General features: G+C 43.0%; 1 long non-coding RNA gene across 2 annotated transcripts in view; it reads right to left on the bottom strand.

Moving 5' to 3' along the window:
• Positions 1-7,749: 7,749 nt before the first annotated feature.
• The window catches only part of LOC143441557 (uncharacterized), a 23,511-nt gene continuing 21,260 nt past the window's right edge, over positions 7,750-10,000 (bottom strand). For both annotated transcript variants that reach the window (XR_013109115.1, XR_013109114.1), the window contains exon 3: positions 7,750-7,920. This is a non-coding gene — a long non-coding RNA (uncharacterized LOC143441557). The remainder of the gene's footprint in view (positions 7,921-10,000) is intronic.

The following is a 10,000-nucleotide window of genomic DNA, read 5'->3' as shown; positions in this document are numbered from 1 at the left end:
ATGTATGTATGTATGTATTTATGTATTTAGGTTTTTGGAGATAGGGCTTCTCTGTGTAGCCCTGGCTATCCTGGAACTCACTCTTTAGACCAGGCTGGCTTGGAACTCAGAAATCCGACTACCTCTGCCTCCCAAGTGCTGGAAATAAAGGTGTGTGCCACCAATGCCGGCCTTTGGAACAACTTTAAAAATAAAAAAAAAATAAAAAAAAGAAAAGAAAAGAAAAGAAAAGAAAAGAAAAGAAAAGAGGACTTTTCTCTTTTGGCTTGTCTAACAGAGAGTGACAGTGCACTCACATTCAATCAATCAATCAACCAACCAATCAATAACACACATTTTAGGAACAAAAGATACTTAAGGGCTAACATTCCATCTTTCTGAACTTCAGAGCTGGAGAGACAGAGAGAAAGAGAGAGAGAGACATATTCAGAGACAGAGAGACAGAGAGAGAGACAGAGAGACAGAGAAAGAGAGAAACAGAGAAAGAGGGACATATTCAGAGACAGAGAGACACACAGAGAGAGACAGAGAAAGAGAGAAACAGAGAAAGAGGCAGTGACAAAGAGAGACAGAGACCCTCAAGTAAATAAAAATAAAAACACACCATTACACAAACCCTGTCACACAGTAAAATCAGTCCTATGAGGAAATACATTGCTCCAATTGCTCCAATTGACAAAAAGAATTGTCTTCAGTACACAGGTCTAGAATTAGAGAACTGGGGTTGCGGGGGGGGGGGGGGGAAGATGGCTCAGAAGTTAAGAGCACTGGGTGTTCTTCTATAGGTCCTGAGTTCAATTCCCAGCAAACACATGGTGGCTCACAAGGATCTGTAATGGGATGCATTTCCCTCTTCTGGTGTGTCTGAAGACAGCTACAGTGTACTCCTATACATTAAATAAATAAATAATTCTTTTTTAAAAATTAGAAAAGTTTAAAGAAATCAGACACAAGCCCACTAGACAGCAAGGAACAGCACTCACAGCTGAAGTATCACGCATGCATGTGTGTGTATATATATATATATATATATATATATATATATATATATATATATATATATTCACACACACACACACACACACACACACAGAGTGTGGTGTCCATCAGCATTTTTGGAAAAACTTTTAAAAAACAGAAAAAAAAAAAAAGGTGGATTCCCTTCAGAGGACACATGTACATTTGAAACAATTTCAACATTCTTCCAGGCATGTCTCTGTAGTAGACTTTGGAGGAGAGATTAGTTACAACTGCAGCAGGAGATGCTACAGGAGGCTCTAAGGTGCTTGCTTATTGGACTCTTTTGAGCTCGGAACTGGCCCTCTCCAGGTCTCAGTTGAGAATCTCCATGCATCTGATGGCTGGTTGGCAGTCCTCTCTCTCTCTCTCTCTCTCTCTCTCTCTCTCTCTCTCTCTCTCCCTCCCTCCCTCCCTCCCTCCCTCCCTGTCTGCTCTCTGTGTGTGTGTGTTCAACTGAGGAGGCAATTTAGCTTAATTTCAATATTCATGTCTGAGAGAGACAGAGAGGGAGAGGGAGAATCATATCGCAGGCTATAATTTAATTTCTTCACTAATCGTGTGGTTGTCCGCCCCACCCTCATGTCTTTTCCTCATGCCACATGTAACCGAGGGTAAGATCAATCCTATTGTCGGCACCCATACCATATGACACACGCTTACTCCCACTGAATCCTCTGATTTTCCTCACATCTCTGTCTTTTAAAAATTAAACTGGGGTGGGGCCACTGGAGAGATGGCTCAGTGGTTAAGAGCACTGACTGCTTTTCCAGAGGTCCTGAGTTCAGTTCTCAGCAGCTACATGGTGGCTCCCAACCACCTGCCATTGGTATTTAATGGCAGAGAGAGAGGGACAGAGAGAGACAGAGCTCATATACATTAAATAAATAAATAAATAAATAAATAAATAAATAAATAAATGTTTAAATATATGACTCAGGGGAGCAACACCAGGCAGGCCTCCAAGGCAACTGGTTCCTTTGGTTTATTTTTTTCTTAGTGTGTTCATTTGTTTGGGCTGTGAGTCAAGGTCACACAGGAAAGAAATACCCAATTCGATCCGTTGCCCCCCCACCTCCACCCCTTCCATATACTTGTTATCCTCCAGATGACAGGGATGTAAATCCAGTTTACATGTGGAGAAAATGGTAAGGAAGCTCTTCTGAGGAAGCTCTTCTGATCTAGAGCATACCGGTGAAATGAGAATCAAAAGAAGCATGTGTTTTGAAATATTGGAAAATAAAGTATATGTGTGGATTTACAAACAGAAAACCAAACAAAAAAGGGGAAAAGAAAAACAGAAACGAAGAAACAAAACCAAATTTATGCGATCATAGAGATCCTAAGGCAGAGTAGGAACAGATGCCTATTTTTTATTGTTTAGGCTACTATTTAGTTGGGGGGGGGTGTCCTTTTCCTCCATTCCTCTATGATAAAGTAGCTAGAGGCTACTTAAGCTTACACAAAACAGTCCATTCTTTAGATTGATCCCAGGAAGGAGAGAGAGAGAGAGAGAGAGAGAGAGAGAGAGAGAGAGAGAGAGAGAGAGAGAGTTGTTAATTGTACCATTTAATTAGAGCTGGTTTGTGAGAGGAAAACTTGTATTTAATGAGTAGTGCTAGAATTAAGGGAGGGTGTGTGTACCATCAGGACCAGCTGAATTTCTACAAAACAGAAGAGAAAGAAAAGAAAGGAAAGAAAAAACTGCTTTCTATATACCCAAGCAATGGTAATTTGCTACAGTGTCCCCCTTGTGTATTTGGAATTAGACTTTGGTTAATTTATTAAGGAAGTTTCACACACACAGTATTATCTGCAAAGAGGAGCCAACAGCATCTTTGTGTGCAGTCCAGTTGTTGCCCTCTTTAAATTGTTGTTGTTGTTGTTGTTGTTGTTGTTGTTGTTGTTGTTGTTTGAAAACCCAGTTCTCTGAAGGTGAAATGGAGACAAGTCCAAACTCACTAGCACTGAAGTCATGTCCAATTGACAACCACAGGCCCAGGGTAGAATTGTGTAGATGAGGAAGAAGGATCTAGGAGGAGCTTTGGGACGTGCCTATGGTTGTAATTTCCTAATACACGGGCCTACGCTCGCTCCATTTCCCTGCTGGAGAGATGGCTGAGTGGTTAAGGGTACTGACTGCTCTTTCTTCCAGAGGTCCCAATAAGCACCTAGCAGCTCTGTCACGGGACCTGCTTCACTTTTCTGGTGTGTGTCTGAAGACAGCAGCTATGGTGTGCTCACTCGTATAAATAAATCATAATAAATAATATTAGAAATACCAGGTTATGTAAATATGGTCCAGATTCTCGGTCTGAAGAATCCTTGAGCTGGCAGGGCGTGGCCAGCTGGATCAGATCGTTTCTTCCTCTTTCTCTTTCTCTTATCAGGGTGTGTTCCAGTTGGAGTGCCATTAGCATTTCCAAAGAGCTAGATTATCCTGGAGCATCAACGAGATGGTGGGGGTAGGGGCAGTTGGAGGCATTGGGGGAAAATTTAGTCAGCTTAAAGGGAGAAATAAATTGGAAACTTTATTCATTTATTTATTTTATTGAGTGTATGATGGAAGAGGGAAAATGGGAGGGAGGGAAGGAGGGAGGGAAGGAGGGCAATCTTTCCACCTTTGGTTCTGGCCTCTCAATGGGTTTTCAAAGAGCAGTCGGGGAACCCTGCATGGACAGAAAGGGAAACCATGTCAAGAAAGCAAGCAAGAAGGAAGGAAGGAAGGAAGGAAGGAAGGAAGGAAGGAAGGAAGGAAGGAAGGGAAGGGACAAATAGAATTGTGTTCAGTACACAGGTCTAGAATTAGAGAACTTGGGAGAGATGGCTCAGAGGGTAAGAACACTGGGTGTTCTTCTATAGGTCCTGAGTTCAATTCTCAGCAACCACATGGTAGCTCCCAACCATTTATAATGGGATCCAGTTCCGTCTTCTGGTGTGTCTGAAGACAGCTACAGTGCACTCCTATACATAAAATAAATACATAATTCTTTTTAAAAATTTTAAAAGTTTAAAGAAATTGGACACAAGCCCACTAGATGGCAAGGAACAGCACTCACAGCTGAAATATAACAGCCAGGAGTATACAGAGAAACCCTGTCTCAAACAAACAAACAAACAAACAAACAAACCAAACAAAACAAAAACAGAAAAAAAGAAAAATAATCCCAGCACTTGGGAGTCAGAGGCAGTCAGATTTGAGTTCCAGGCTAGCCTGGTCTACAGAGTGAGTTCCATGTGTGCGTGCACCTGCATGTGTGTGTGGTGTGTGTTTGTGTGTGTATATACACACAAAAAAATCTTGAGAGCAAAACTTTCTTGTCTGCATATCCAACCAACCACTGCCAGCTAGCAAGATAGTGTACAATTCTGTGTAATAGAAGAGTGTATCGAATCACATTACAGGTGGTTCTGAGACACCATGTTATTACTGGAAATTAAACTCAGGACCTCTGGCAGCATGCATACACACACACACACACACACACACACACACACACACACACACACACACACACAGAGTGTTGTGTCCTTCAGCATTTTTGGAACAACTTTAAAAAAAAAAAAACAGGAAAAAACAAAAACAAACAAACAAACAAAAAACCGTGGATTCCCATCAGAGGACAAATGCACATTTGAAATAATTTCAACATCCTTCCAGGCATGTCTCTGTAGCAGACTTTGGAGGAGAGATTAGTTACAACTGCAGCACTGGATGCTACAGGAGGCTCTAAGGTGCTTGCTTATTGGACTCTTTTGGGCTTTTTCTCTCTCCAAGTGTCAGTTGAGAATCTCCATGCATCTGATGGCTGGTTGGCGGTTGGGAAGACAGACTAAAGGAAGGTTTGCTGGCTGGACAGTAGGTGGCAGCATGAGGCTGTGCAGGCAGAGCAGGCTGATTAGGTCCCAGCCCCCACCCAGCCCCCTGATCCCTGATTTTTTTATTCTTTCTCCTCTCTCTCTCTCTCTCTCTCTCTCTCTCTCTCTCTCTCTCTCTCTCTCTGTGTGTGTGTGTGTGTGTGTGTGTCTGTCTGTCTGTCTGTCTGTCTGTCTGTCTCTCTATCTCTCTGTCTGTGTCTCTGCCTCTCTCTCTCTCTCTCTCTGCTCTGTCTGCTCTCTGTGTGTGTTCAACTGAGGAGGCAATGGCAGAACAGTGTTTGACCCTTCTCTATAAGCCAGGCCACCCCACTACTGCCTCACCCCCCCCCCTTTTTTTAAGTGTGTTTTTAAAAATTCTGTTCTTAATTGCATGTCTTATTTTCCTCTTCATTTTTTTTTTTTAAAGCTGAGTCAGGGGCTTCTGCACATAGACCTGGAAATCAATACCTAGATCAGGCCTGCCTTCCTCTGGCACCACACTTGGCTGGCTTCTTGTCATTGTCCATTTAGCTTAATTTCAATATTTATTCATGTCTGAGGGGGACAGAGAGGGAGAGGGAGAGGGACAATTGTATCACAGGCTACAGTTTAATTTCTTCACTAATCATGTGGTTGTCTTCCCCACCCTCATGTCTTTCCTCATGCCACATGTAACCGAGGGTAAGATCAATCCTATTGTCGGCACCCATACCATATGACACACGCTTACTCCCACTGAATCCTCTGATTTTCCTCACATCTCTGTCTTTTAAAAATTAGACTGGGGTGGGGCCACTGGAGAGATGGCTCAGTGGTTAGAAGCACTGACTGCTTTTCCAGAGGTCCTGAGTTCAGTTCCCAGCAACCAGATGGTGGCTCTCAACCACCTACCATTGGTATTTAATGCCCTCTTTCGGGGATGAAATCCAATTTACACGTGGAGAATCGTCAAGAAGCTTGTCTGAGGAAGGTCTTTTGATCTAGAAAGTACCCTTAAAACGAAATGTGAATCACAAGAAGCATTTGTTTTGAAATATTGAGCTAGGAGCTACTTAAGCTTACACAAAACAGTCTATTGATTGTTTAGATTGATCCCAGGAAGGAGAGAGAGAGAGAGAGAGAGAGAGAGAGAGAGAGAGAGAGAGAGAGGAGAGAGAGGAGAGAGAAGAGAGAGGAGAGAGAGGAAAGAGAAGAGAGAGGAGAGAGAGGAGAGAGAAGAGAGAGAGGAGAGACAGGGAACAGAGAGAGAGAGGAGAGAGAGAGGAGAGAGAGGAGAGAGAAGAGAGAGGAGAGAGAGGAGAGAGAGGAGAGACAGGGAACAGAGAGAATGAGAGAGAGAGAGAGAGAGAAGAGAGAGGAGAGAGAAGAGAGATGAGAGAGGAGAGAGAGGAGAGACAAAGAACAGAGAGGAGAGAGAGGAGAGAGAGGAGAGAGGGGGAACAGAGAGTAGAGAGAGAGAGGAGAGAGAGGAGAGACAGGGAACAGAGAGAGAGAGAGAGAGAGAGAGAGAGAGAGAAGAGAGAGAGGAGAGAGAAGAGAGAGGAGAGAGAGGGAACAGAGAGAAGAGAGAGGAGAGACAAGGAACAGAGAGGAAGGAGAGAGAGAGAGAGAGAGAGAGAGAGAGAGAGAGAGAGAGAGAGAGAGTTGTTAATTGTAAGGTTCAATTAGAGCTGGTTTGTGAGAGGAAAATTTCTACTTAGTGAGTAGTGCTGGAATTAAGGGAGGGTGTGTGCACCACCAGGACCAGCTGAATTTCTATGTTTTTTTTTTTTTTTTTTTTTTTGTTTTTCGAGACAGGGTTTCTCTGTGTAGTTCTGGCTGTTTTGGAACTCACTCTGTAGGCCAGGCTGGCCTCGAACTCAGAAATCCACCTGCCTCTCCAGCTGAATTTCTAAAAAACTGAAGAGAAAAAAAAAAAGAAAGAAAGAAAGAAAGAAAGAAAGAAAGAAAGAAAGAAAGGAAAGAGGAAAAAAACTGCTTTTTATATACTCAAGCAATGGTAATTTGCTACAGTGTCCCCTTTGTGTACTTTGAATTAGACTTTGGTTTATTTAGGAAGTTTCACTCACACAGTATTATCTCCAAAGAGGAGGCAACAGCATCTTTGTGTGTAGTCAGTCCCCCCCCATGCCCCCCCCCCCAGGACAGTCCTGGACAGTCATTCCTTTAAACCTCAGGTAAGCCTTCCAAATTCATCCATCTTGAAGGGTATGTTTGCTTCCTTCATTAAGACTCAAACTTTGGTTGGTGTCAAAATAAAGAATGAATGAATGAATGAATGAATGAATAAATAAATAAATAAATAAACAAATAAGGAGGGGATACAGGTGCCTAATGGTTGTAATTTCCTAATACACAGGCCTACGCTCGCTCCATTTCCCTGCTGGAGAGATGGCTGAGTGGTTAAGGGTACTGACTGCTCTTTCTTCCAGAGGTCCCAATAAGCACCTAGCAGCTCTGTCACGGGACCTGCTTCACTCTTCTGGTGTGTGTCTGAAGACAGCAGCTGTGGTGTGCTCACTCGTATAAATAAATCATAATAAATAATATTAGAAATACCAGGTTATGTAAATATGGTCCAGATTCTCGGTCTGAAGAATCCTTGAGCTGGCAGGGCGTGGCCAGCTGGATCAGATCGTTTCTTCCTCTTTATCTTTCTCTTATCAGGGTGTGTTCCAGTTGGAGTGCCATTAGCATTTCCAAAGAGCTAGATTATCCTGGAGCATCATCGTGATGGTGGGGGTGGGGGCAGTTGGAGGCATTGGGGGAAAATTTAGGAAGCTTAAAGGGAGAAATAAACTGGAAACTTTATTCATTTATTTATTTTATTGAGTGTATGATGGGAGAGGGAAAAATGGGAGGGAGGGAGGGAGGGAGGGAGGGAGGGAGGGAGGGAGGGAGGGAGGGAGGGAGGGCAATCTTTCCACACTGGGATGATCCGTGCCTAAATGAGCTGTCATGCAGTCATCTCACAGTTTTCTCGGTGGGGAAATAAACCTTTGGTTCTGGCCTCTCAATGGGTTTCCAAAGGGCAGTCAGGGAACCCTGCATGGACAGAAAGGAAAACCATGTCAAGCAAGCAAGCAAGCAAGCAAGCAAGCAAGCAAGCAAGCAAGCAAGCAAAACCACAAATCTGTCTGTTAAGTTCTTCTGTTAAAGGAATCCTGGTGAAGTGAAGCAGAAGCAGAAGCAGAAGCAGAAGCAGAAGCAGAAGCAGAAGCAGAAAAGCATAGCAAAGCAAGCTCATATTCATTCCAAAAAGGCTGATAGCTAGGCAGCTTGGGCTACAGACAGAGCGAAAACAAGTAGAAGGAAGGAAAAATAAATAAATAAATAAATAAATAATTTTATTTTTTAAAAAGGCTTTGTTAGAAGATTTCTAAGTTTTAGGGAACAAGGCTTGACATTGAAACCCGCTGGCTCACTAGCATCTTCCTCAAATCTCCCAGACAAACAATGCTTCCCAATGCAGTGCCTACCACGTCCTCCTCCATGATTGCCCCTGAGTCCTCACTGTGAGGTGGGCAGGCGTGTGTGTGTGTGTCCCAAACAACAACCATCAGTGGAGGCTTACGGAGAGACAAAGGAGACAGCTAAGGCTACGAAATAAAGATAGCAAAACAGACAGGCAGACAGTGTCCCCAAATGGATCCCCCAAAAATGGTAGGCCAGAGTGAGGGGCCAAACTTCTTATCTGAGAGAGAGAGAGAGAGAGAGAGAGAAGAGAGAGGAGAGAGAGAGAAGTAGGAGAGGAGAGGAGAGAAAAAGGAAAGAAAAGAGAAGAGAGAAGAGGAAAGAGGATAGAGAGGGGGCGAGAAAGGATGAAGAAGAGGAGAGGGAGAAAAGAAGAGAAGAGGAGAGAGGGAGAGAGAGAGAAGAGGAGAGGAGAGGAGGAGGGAGAAGGAGAAGTGAGGAGAGAGAGGAGGGGTGAGAAGCATAGAAAGAAGAGAGGAGAGGAAAGAGAGAGAGGGGGTGAAGTGAGAGAGAGGGAGAGATAGTGAGAGAAAGAGAGAGAAAGGAGAGGAGAGGAGAGGAGAGGAGAGAGGAGGAGGGGTAGAAAGCAATAGAAAGAGAGAGGAGAGGAAAGAGAGAGAGGGAGAGAAGAGAGAGAGAGAGAGAGGAGAGAGAAAGCATAGAAAGAAGAGAGGAGAGGAAAGAGAGAAGGGAGAGAAGAGAGAGAGAGAGAGAGAGGAGAGGAGAGAAGAGAAGAGAAGAGGAGAGGAGAGGAGAGAGAGGAGGGGTGAGAAAGCATAGAAAGAAGAGAGAGAGAGAGAGAGAGGAGAGAGAGAGAGAGAGAGAGGAGAGAGAAGAGGAGAGAGAGGAGAGAAGAGAAGAGAAGAGGAGAGGAGAGGAGAGAGAGGAGGGGTGAGAAAGCATAGAAAGAAGAGAGGAGAGGAAAGAGAGAGAGGGAGAGAAGAGAGAGAGAGAGAAGAGAAGAGGAAAAAGAGGAGAGGAGAGGAGAGAGGAGAGAGGAGAGGAGAGAGAGAAGAGGAGAGAGAGAGAGGAAAAAGAGGAGAGGAGAGAGAAGAAGAGAGGAGAGCCCTAGAAAAGTGAAACATCAAGCAAGTACCTCACATATTTGATTTAAAGAGTCCAGACCACATACAAACATATGTCTTTTTAAATTTTATACACATATACACAGGAATACTGGTGTGACACCTGGTACTTGTTATAGGACAACTGGTCGACCTGATAATTAAGGAAATCATATAAGATAAGATAATTAAAGAAAAATGTGTGTATATGTGTTTTTAAAATTATATATGTTATCTCCATACATATGATATATAATACACACACACACACACACACACACACACACAGACAGACACACACACACATATACTACTCTGAAACAAGGCAACTGGGCAGCAACTTCACAATATAATAATAATAATAATAATAATAATAATAATAATAATAATAATAATAATAACAATAACAACAGTTCAATAAAAGGAGACCAGCAAAAAGGGGGATGGGGAAACAAAGACACACACATATATATGTATATGCATCATTAAAAACAGTCTGTTAAAAGACAGAACCTCACATTGCTAAAATTAAAAAAATATATATATAAGCAAACGGTACAACTGGTCGACTACATAATAAAAAAAAT

The sequence above is a fragment of the Arvicanthis niloticus genome, chromosome 2, assembly GCF_011762505.2.
Source record: "Arvicanthis niloticus isolate mArvNil1 chromosome 2, mArvNil1.pat.X, whole genome shotgun sequence".
In the NCBI taxonomy this organism is placed as follows: Eukaryota; Metazoa; Chordata; class Mammalia; order Rodentia; family Muridae; genus Arvicanthis; species Arvicanthis niloticus.
Note: the sequence above shows the minus strand (reverse complement) of the source record. Positions and strands in the feature narration are given on the sequence as shown.